Source organism: Sarcophilus harrisii, chromosome 4 (genome assembly GCF_902635505.1).
Source record: "Sarcophilus harrisii chromosome 4, mSarHar1.11, whole genome shotgun sequence".
In the NCBI taxonomy this organism is placed as follows: domain Eukaryota; kingdom Metazoa; phylum Chordata; class Mammalia; order Dasyuromorphia; family Dasyuridae; genus Sarcophilus; species Sarcophilus harrisii.
Window position 1 is genome coordinate 370392422 of NC_045429.1, and position 10458 is coordinate 370402879.

The following is a 10458-nucleotide window of genomic DNA, read 5'->3' on the forward strand; positions in this document are numbered from 1 at the left end:
ACATAAAATCTGGAAGATAAAGTGAAGGAAGATTATGAATGAGACATTAAATATATAAGTAGGCTTTCCCCTCATTCCTGTTTCCCATCAGATCAACTCATCTACCTATTCTCACTTATAGACCTGTCACAGATGTCATAAATATCCAAGAAAGTATATATAATAAAGAGATACAATTTGAGGCAGATCTTAACTCAATTAAGGTCAGCTTGGTACTGCCACCTTAAATGCAATGCATTGTTTCCTTTTCTCTTGCTCCTTTTATTTTTATGGTATTGGTCACCAATTATCTACCCAGATATCTGGTGATCCTTTCTGTCTTTGTTTATATACTCTGGGTTCCTCAATGCCTGGCTGGCACTGCTTATCATAAATCAAAATGTATTCTGGGCAGCTAGGCGATGCAGTTGGTAAAGGCACTAGGCTAGGGATCGGGAAGATTTATTATCTGCCTGAGTTCAAATTCATCCTCAGATACTAGCTGTATGATCCTAGGCAGGTCACTTAACCCTGTTTGCCTCAGTTTCCTCATCTGTAAAATGATCTAGGGAAGAAATTAACAAACCACACCAGTATCTTTACACAAAAACCGCAAATGAAGTCACAAAGAGTCAGATACAATTCAACAACAACAAAATATTTATTTCATAATTTTTAGTTTATCTTCCTGATTTTGACTTGTTTTGCTCTGACTTTTAGTTTGTGCTTTATGGATCATGATATTCTGGATACCCTGACTTTGCTTTAGCTACTGGCTTCCAATTGTTCTCCATTCTCTTGGTTATCATCTATTTTTCACTCTTAAGAGCCTAAGTCCCAAATACACATCCAAATTCCACGATCCCTTTCAATAAATTCAGATTCTGGAAGCAAAAGGAAATCAATTAATCAACAAGTATTTATTATACATCCACAAAGTGTAAAGGCACTGGGGATACAGATATAAACAAGAGACAATCCCTCCTTTCAATAAGTAGTGTATTAGAAGCATGCAATATCTTCACAGATAAGTTAATACCCAATATTCCCTTCCTTTCTTAAAGTACTTTAACTTAAACAATCATTAAAAGAGATATATCTCACAAAGAGGCATTGTGTTTTTAAAAGTTTTATTACAGTAACAAAATTGAACTAAAACTTCGAGTGCACTTTATATATTATTTAACCTTTTTTTCTAGGAAGGAAAGAAAGTAGTTGTGTTTTTTTTTTCTCCCTTGAAAAGAATATTGAATGGATTTGAATATGAATCTCAGATCTGCTATTTTTTTTTAACTTGAGCTAGCCACCTCTGTGGGCCTCAGTTTACTCATTTATAAAATGAGGGAGTTACAATAAGTGATTTGAAAGGTTCATTTTTAACTCCATATCCATGGTCCCATAAACTTCTTATCTGTGAAATTCAGGATCTAAAATTGATGAGCTCTTCCATTTTATTAAGAAAATGTCACATCTGGATTTTTTGTGGGGGGGAGGAAGAAGAAGGAATAGCATCCACTTTTGATCTTACCATCCTTATACTCAGAAGATCACTACACTGGGTATAACTGTTGTTTTTAATAATGCTTGTAGTAAAATAGGTGCTGTCTTTCATCTAGCATTCATGAAGTAACCTAAAAATAAAAAAGACAAGAATTACACATTGGAAATACAATGTGAACATGCAAATATTCATCATTGAAAGCAAAGTTACAGGGTCATAGGATTTAAAATTAAACGGGAACTTTAACAACATTCTTTGGATGAAGAAAAGAGAAGCCAAATCAGCCTAAGCAATTTTTCTGGATCAACAAATAATAAGAACCAAAGCCCAAATTCAAACTCGGGTCTTCCAACACTAAACTCAATGTTCTTTGTTTAAGCACATACACACATATGTGTATATATAAACACATGTATGTATTTATATAAGTATATGTGTATTATATAAACTTAGAAATACATGTATCTATGTCTGTGTAAATATGAACTTGTTAATTATTAACAAAAATATGTAATTCTATATAAAAGAGAAAAATATTGTTGCATGTAAAATTATGACATATATAACAGGTTTTTGTACATATTAAATTGTAAATAGTTTTGATACTTCTTTTGCACATTGTCCCTTTTAAGTTTGTTTCTTTTCAGTGTATTATCAAAATATTTCATTAAAGCTCTTTTATTTATTCTCTTTTTTTTTTTTTAACATCACTACAATTCCTCTCTGTTCATCCTCACAAATTCTGCCCTCCCCTACTGCATGTTTTTGTGCACACACACACATACATATATATGCAAACAGACATATACACACATGAATATATATGTGTGTGTATATATAAACTCAGACACATAATCATATATCTATCTCTTTATGTAAATATGAACTTGTAAATCATCAACAAAAATAAGTACTTCTATATACAAAAGAGAAATGTATTGCATATGAAATTATTACTGTTATGTATAATAGGTTTTGTACATATTAAATTGGAAATAGTAGTACTAATACTTCCTCTTTTGTATATTGCCCCTTTTTAAGTTCTGATATCTTCAGTGTACTAATGAAATGTTTCATTGAAGCTCTTTTTATTTTTTTCTTCTTTTTTTTTTAACCATCACAATTCCTATCTGGTCATTCTCATAAATCCTGCCCCCCACTGAACACTTGTGCATATATACACACACATATATACACACATGTGTATATATATATATATATATATATATGTATATGTATATATATATATGACTGCAAGTGTGTGTATAGAAACACAGACAATCATACATCTATGTCTCAGTGTGTAAATATGAACTTGTTAATCATTACCAAAAACAAGCACTTCCATATACAAAAGAGAAAAATATTGTTGTGTATGAAATTGTGGCTGTTATATATAATAGGCTATTATATTTGTTAAATTGAAACTAGTACTAATACTTCCTCTTTTGTATATTGTCCCTTTTTAAGTTCTTCTGATCTGTTTAGTGTATTATTAAAATGTTTCATTGAAGCTCTTTTCTGTCTTTTCTTTCTTTTTTTTTTTTTTTTTTAACATCTCTACATTTCTTCTCTGGTCATCACAAATCCCACCCCCCATTGTGCATGCAGGCACACACACACACACACACACACACACACACACACACAGTCTTCCTTTGTAGCAAATACATATAGTTGAGAAAAACATAAGATGGGATTCTTTTCAGGAAGTATTTCAAACTTAATAGAAATGATCATGCAAGGAGGTAATTTTCTCTGTGAAATACAAAGCCTCAGATTCAAAAGCTCTTCAGTTCTCTATGATACTATGGGGAAATCAGGACAAGTATTGATGAAATCATGATATTATAACCAAGTTCTCTAAAACACTTCACCAAATAAAAGAGAGCTAAATATTAGAAGCTGCAAATGAGGAATTATGGGATGGGGGGGCAATGGTTAGAAAAAAATCCTCTTATCAAGTAAAGGCAGGAATTTGAATAATACATGGAAGTTCAGGAAAATTCAGGAGAATATCAAGAAAGATGTATACAATTCTGAAAGTGATCACAGAACTCTGGACACAACTCCAATTATGACCTGTTTGTTTACATTAGCTTTTTCAATACAGGTTTACTGACAGATTTTCTGTACGAGTTTAGCTCTGGCTTTATAAATGGAAGACAGGGGAAAATAGAATTTGTTTCATATTTACTTTATGGTTAAATTGGATGTAATGTAAGAGTTCTATAAGGCATGAAATGTTATATTGAGATTGCTGGCCAGTTTTGGATTTTTTTGGGGGGTTTGCCAGTAGATTATCGTATTTTCTTGGTGATAAAAGTCACTAAACACATCCTTTATACTAAATAGCTGAAAATGGTCTTGCCCTACTTTTCTAGTGCTGTGTCTAAATGGGACCAATGTCTATTTCAGTTAATACCTAATAAAGCTTGAGGATGTATATGCATTCTGTGTAAAAGCCCCCTAGTAGAAAATGTTGTTTTCTTGTCATCTTTGTATTTCCAGTGACAATATAATATTTTGCTAATAATAAATGACTAATGGATTTTTTAATTCAACTGCATTGAATAAAACCATAAAGTACATAATAATTTGAATCTTCCCCATTGTAATAGTACTACTATTGAGGTTATAATGAAAAATATGCAGGAATTAGAGTTAGTAGGAGTCAGTTGGTCCAGACCCAACAATTACCAGCTGTGAGATCAGAGAAAAATCACTGAAAATTCCTGATTCTCAATTTCTGTAAAATGAACATAATAATAATTATATTATTTAACTCACGTTATTGGGAGGAAAATATTTTATTAACTTTAAAGCACTAATACAAATATGAGCTGTTACAAATTAGATTAACTTAGATCTAACATAATTTCCACATCAAATATTCTGATTTAAAACTCCTTATGTTTTTACAAATGAGGAAATTAAGACAACTCTCCTTAGGACACACCAGTTATTACTGGACAAGATAGTGTTCTTCTGAAATTATATTAGGTTGCTTCTCAGTCCAGGCTGTTAAAATATCATATTTTGTGATTGAAAAAATTAGTTTCATCAGATCAAAATTATTTGACAATGGCAATCCATGAAACTGACAAATTTTAAAATATTACTTAATTTTTGAAGCCCTCTTGGCTTCTATGAATATGTGACAATAGTAGAATAACAGAAATCAGGTGCTAGGAATCATAATTCTTAATCTACAAATATTGGCAGCTGAAGATAAGCTAAATTTTAAAGAGATCTTTGTTCAATGTCAAAAAACAAGTTAACATAATATTAGTACTAACCTATATTAATATTGACATTCTTAATACAAATAAAACCAGAAGACAAAAGCAAGTTTAAGTTCAATAGAAAGATTTATCACAGGTTTCCCTTGGAGAGGCAAAGAAATTAGTCAAGTTGGATTGACTGAGTATACAACAAGAAGCATCATTTCTTGGGATACTTATCATATTGCAATATTCGTTGCAAAAATCATGAGTGTAGTAAAGAAAGGCCTAGCAGTATCAGTTTTCAAACTATATTACAAATGGTAATCATCAGAACAATCTACTACTAACTACAAAGAGAATGGTGGATCAGTGGAATAGATTAGGTCCAACAGTAAGTGGCCATAATAATCTGGTATTTGATAAACCAAAATATCCAAGCTTTGAGGGCAGGATCTCAGTAGTTCATAAAAACTGCTTGAAAAGCAGAAGAGCAATTTAGCAGAAACTAAGTATAGACCAACATCTAACACTATATATATATGCTAAGATAAAATCAAAATGAGTACATAATACAAGCAAATTAGAGAAGCATGAAAAATGTTACTTGTCAGTTCTAGAGACAAAGGAAGAACACAATCACAAGAAGTAAAGTGGATAATTTTAACTGCAATGAATCAAAAAAATTTTGCACAAAAAACAATGCGTGAAAATTATAAGGAAAGCAGGAAATTTGGGTGAGTGTTGAATTTATAGCAAGTCTTTTTTTCATAAAGGCCTTATTTCTCAACATATATGAGAAACCACATCAAATTAACAAAAATAAGAGTCATTCCTTCAAGTAATAAATGGTCAAAGAATATGAACAAGCAATCTTCAAAAGAACAAATCAAAGCTATATGAAAAAAATCATGTGAAAAAATGCCCTAAATCATAAAGAATTAGAGAAATGCAAATGAAAACCACTCTGAAATATCACCTTGTACCCAATAGATTAGTTAACATGATAACATAGGAAAAAACATGCTGGAGGAAATATGGAAAAATAGAAACACTAATCCATTTTTGCTGGAGTTATGAACTGATCCAATCAAACAGAAAAACAATTTGGAAGTATGCTCAGAGGACTATCAAACTGTGCTTACTTTTGACCCAGTAATATCACTAGTCGGTCTGAATTCCAAAGATATCAAAGAAAAAAAAGAAGAGGACCTATATGTACAAAAGTGTCTGTGTGTATGTGTGTGTGTGTGTGTGTGTGTGTGTGTGTGTGTGTGTAAAACAGTGTTTTTGTGGTAATTAAGAATTGGAAGTTGAGAAGGTGCCATTAGTTAGGGAATGGCTAAAAAATGTATGTGATTTTGATGGAATACTTTACCATAAGAAATTATGAGTAGGATGGTTTCAGAAAAAAACTGGTAACATTTACATGAATTGATGCAAAGTGAAGTCAGCAGAAGCAGGAAAAACACTGTGCATAATAAGCAATATTGTAATGATGATCAAGTATAAAATAGTTACCCTTCTCTGATCAATACAATGATTCAAGACAATTCATGATTTAAAATGTTATTCACCTCAAGAGAAGGAACTGATAAGCTCTGACTGAAGTGAGATTTTTCATTTTTGAAGTTTTTCTTGATTTTTTGCAACATGACTAATATGAAATATATTTTTATGATTTTTACATGTATAATTAATATTATGTTTATTGTCTTCTCAAGGGGAAGGGAGGCACAGGACAGAGGAGGATAATTCTAGACTCAAATATTCCTTAAAAAAATGAATGTTGAAAATAAATAATAAATTTATTTTAAAAGAAAAGAAAATATGAGTGTAAGCAAACAATGCCAATTTGATATAATTGTAAGTGACATTACAACATCTATTATAGATAACTTTTTGATGTTTGGTGATGTCAAGAAAAGGTAAATACAAGGAAAAATGGCAAAAATTATATTAGAAAACTGTATAATAAAGACAACTTAGAAGTGTCAAAATCAGGATGATGAAGATAAAAATAATAATAATAAAATTGAGGGCTAAAATCTATAGCTAGGTCCAGATTAGTGTGCATAATGGATCATATTCAAATTTTTATCACATATTTCTGTTGGCAGGAACAAGTCACCACATTTTTACATCAATCTATAAATTAAAAAAAAACAACCACTTATCAAATGCCTATTATTTGCCACATACTACTCTAAATCCTAAGGATACAAAAAGAAGTAAGGAACTTTCCTGGCCACAAGGAGCTCACAATCTAACAGGAGAGACCAATATGCAAACAAATGTATATAAAGTGAATTATATATTGGATAAATAGGAAATAAGTAACAGAGGAAAGACACTGGAATTGAGGGGCTGGAGAAGGCTTTCTATAGAAGATGGGATTTTACTTGGCTCTTAAAGAAAGGCAACGAAGTCAATAGAATGCAAATAATGTGTGACGACTACATGAGATAAATTATTTATAATAATTTGGATCTAGCTAGAAGCATAAATATTAATAATTATAATATTCTCGCCTTTTAATTGTGTCTGACTTTTTATGACCCCATTCAGGGTTTTCTTTGCAAAGATTCTGGAATGGTTTGTCATTTTCTTCTCTATGTCATTTTTCAGATGAGGAAACTGAAGGCAAACAGGGCTAAGTGACTTGCCAATGGTCACACATCTAGGAAGTCTGAAACTAGATTAGATTTTCCTGACTCTAAGCCCAGTACTCTAACCACACCACTTAAATAATAATAATAATAAATTTCATATATGTTGTTTCAGTATTCACAAAATACTTTTTACATAATATCTCATCCTCACAGCAACCCTAGAAAGTTTATAGAGAAGGAAACTAGGACAGATAGATGGTTAAATGATTTGAGCAGATTTACACTGCTGGTGTAGGCAAGATTCAAACTCAGATCTGCCTGATTACAAGTTTACACTGTCACCTAGCTACCTCTTCTGTTTCTGTATCGTGAATATTATTTCCAGAAGACAGAAAGCACTGGGCGTATAAAGTATCAAAGGGTATCACAATAGACAAACTTAATGGATATCCATCAATTGGGGAATGGCTGAATAAGTTTTGGTATATAAATGTTATGGAATGTTATTGTTCTATAAGAAATGATCAGGAAGATGATTTAAAGAAACGTCTGGAGAGACTTATATAAACTAAGTGAAGTGAAATAAGCAGAACCAGAAGATCATTGTACACGGCAACATTGTATGTGATGATCAATTCTGATGGGTGTGGCTCTTTTTAACATCAACGTGATTCGGGCCAATTCCAATGATTTTGTGATGGAGAGACCATCGGATCTCCAGAGAAGATTGTGGGGACTAAGTGGGGATCACAACATGGCATTTTCACCTTTCTTCTTGTTTGTTTGCTTTTTTCTTTCTTTTTTTTCCTTTTTTTTTGATCTGACTTTTCTTGTGCAGCATGATAAATGTAGAAATATGTATAGAAGAATTGAGAGTGTTTATCATAAGTTGGATTTCTTGCTGGGGGAGGAAGGTGTGGAGAAGGAGAAAAATGTAAAACACAAGGTTTTGCAAGGGTGAATGTTGAAAACTATCTTTGCATGTATTTTGAAAATAGAAAGCTATTATTTAAAAAAAAAAGAAAAAAATCACAAATAGAAGTGAAATTGAGTATATTATATTGGCAAGAAATGATTTGTCACTTAAGTGGAAGGAAACTCTATCTGGATCAGTTGTTTGTTATGTAATCTAACTATTGAATAGGCACAACAATGTCAAATCCACCTCAAATTAGAAGAAAGTCTAAAAATAAAATACTGCAAACAATTGAAACAGCTACAGCTTGTCCTGTTCAAATAGGCTCTTGATGCCCCAATGTTGGAAAATACAAAAGCTTAGCTAATGTAAATAGTTCTCCAAATAAAGGGGTCAAATATGTCCAGAAATTACCTTAACAAACAAATACTTGTTCTTTCTGCAAAGCAGAAAGACATGATATTTAAGGGCAGCATGAGTGAATACAAACTAATTTCTAAAACATTTACAGGGAAGATTACAAGTAATATTAGCTCATTAAATAGTGAAGAGTGGTGGAAATGTAAATAAGTTTACACAATGTGCTATAAGAGCCAAATGAGCCACATCATCCCAAGAGAATTCATAGATAAAACTGGCAGGGGAATAACAAAGATACATTTAATAAAAGAAAAGTTTGTCAACATTCATTAAGAAGATCAACTTTTAGAGAGAAAAGGCTCACCAATCTTTCTATCACTAACACCAGCTGCCATCAACAAGGTAAGTAAGCCAGGTCAGAGGGAACATCAAGGTATTCCTAGGGAAATGCAGGGAGGTGGCAGATACTATGTGGAAAAAAGCATAACCACCTTCCTCCAGACTTTCACAGATATAATAAGAACTCTATGTCCCAGAAATAGTGATTCTCTCCAGACTACCAGCCTGGCTTGCAGTCTGAGCCCTCATAAACAGATAATGCTTAGGAGAAGGAGTCAATATCCCCACCAACACCACCAATAACCAATGTCTGCCAATGACAGATAAACTCAAGAGTCTAGAGATACATACTCACCCCCAACCACCAGTCCAATTCCTGTATGAATTGTCAACCATAACTCTACAGGTGCTACAATCCTTGCCTCCTCAGTAAGCCATAGCTTTTGAAAACAAAAAAATAATAAAATTCTCAACACTAAAGTTTTTGGTACTGTCAGATGACTTAATATCCGACTTTATGTGGGCTTATCAATGGAAATGACATTTTAAAAGATGCATCACTATGCAGTTTAACTGCTATACCATAATGACCACTGATATTTTCCAGCTGACTTGTGAATCCTCCTAGATGTTTTATCTTCCCCTATTAAAACATGGACTCCTTGAAAGTAAAGATTATTTTTTTCTTCCTCTCCTTGTATACCTAGTGCTTAATATAAGGCTTTCTTTATGCCTACTTTAATTATTTGATAAATGCTTCTTAGTTCATTCATTTCTATATCACACTTTCTGTTGTAATTATTACAGACAGAGAAGTCTCTGCACTAAATCTCATATATATGCTATATTATATATGCTTAAATAATGCATATGCTATATTATAGTGTTATATTAAGTGCTATATGCCAGGCACTGAGCTAAGCACTGGGGATACAAAGAAAGGAAAAATAATCTCTGCCCTCAGGGAGCTCACATTCTAATGGGGGAGACAGCCTTCAAACCAATATATACCTGCAAAATATACAGGGGATCTCTAAAGTCTTAGGTGGCACAGTAGATATAATGCTGCATATAGGGTCAGAAAGACTCTCAAATCTGGTCTTAGACACTTATTAACTGTGCAACCTTAAGCACATTTTCCTTTGCTTCATTTTCCTCATCTATGAAATGGGTATAATAGCATTTACTGCCCAAGGTGGTTATGAGGATGAAATGAGATCCTATTTGTATAGTGCTTATTACAGAGCCTAGCACAAAGCATACAAAAGAGCTAGATAATTGTTAATTTATTATAATCTTTCTTGTTACTGTAGTTTTCAGCTATTGTCACTGAAACTACACTAAGACTTTTGGGACATTGTAGACAGGATAACTTGGAGGTAATCTTAGAGGCAAGGGATATTTTAAAAGGGACTGTTAAGGGCTTCTGTAAGAAGATGAGATTTTAGGTGAGACATAAAAAAGCCAACAGAGCCAAGAGCTAGAGGTGGAGGTGAGGAGGGAACATATCCCCAGCATAGGAGATAA

The 10458-nt window shown here is 32.5% G+C and overlaps 1 long non-coding RNA gene across 1 annotated transcript; it reads right to left on the bottom strand.

The window, feature by feature from the left end:
* Positions 1 to 616: 616 nt before the first annotated feature.
* LOC116423363 lies at positions 617 to 1589 on the bottom strand. Its single transcript, XR_004233948.1, has 2 exons — positions 1508 to 1589; positions 617 to 863 (listed from the first exon to the last, which is right to left on the bottom strand). It is a non-coding gene; the product is annotated as an uncharacterized LOC116423363 (long non-coding RNA).
* Between the last annotated feature and the right edge of the window lie 8869 nt (positions 1590 to 10458).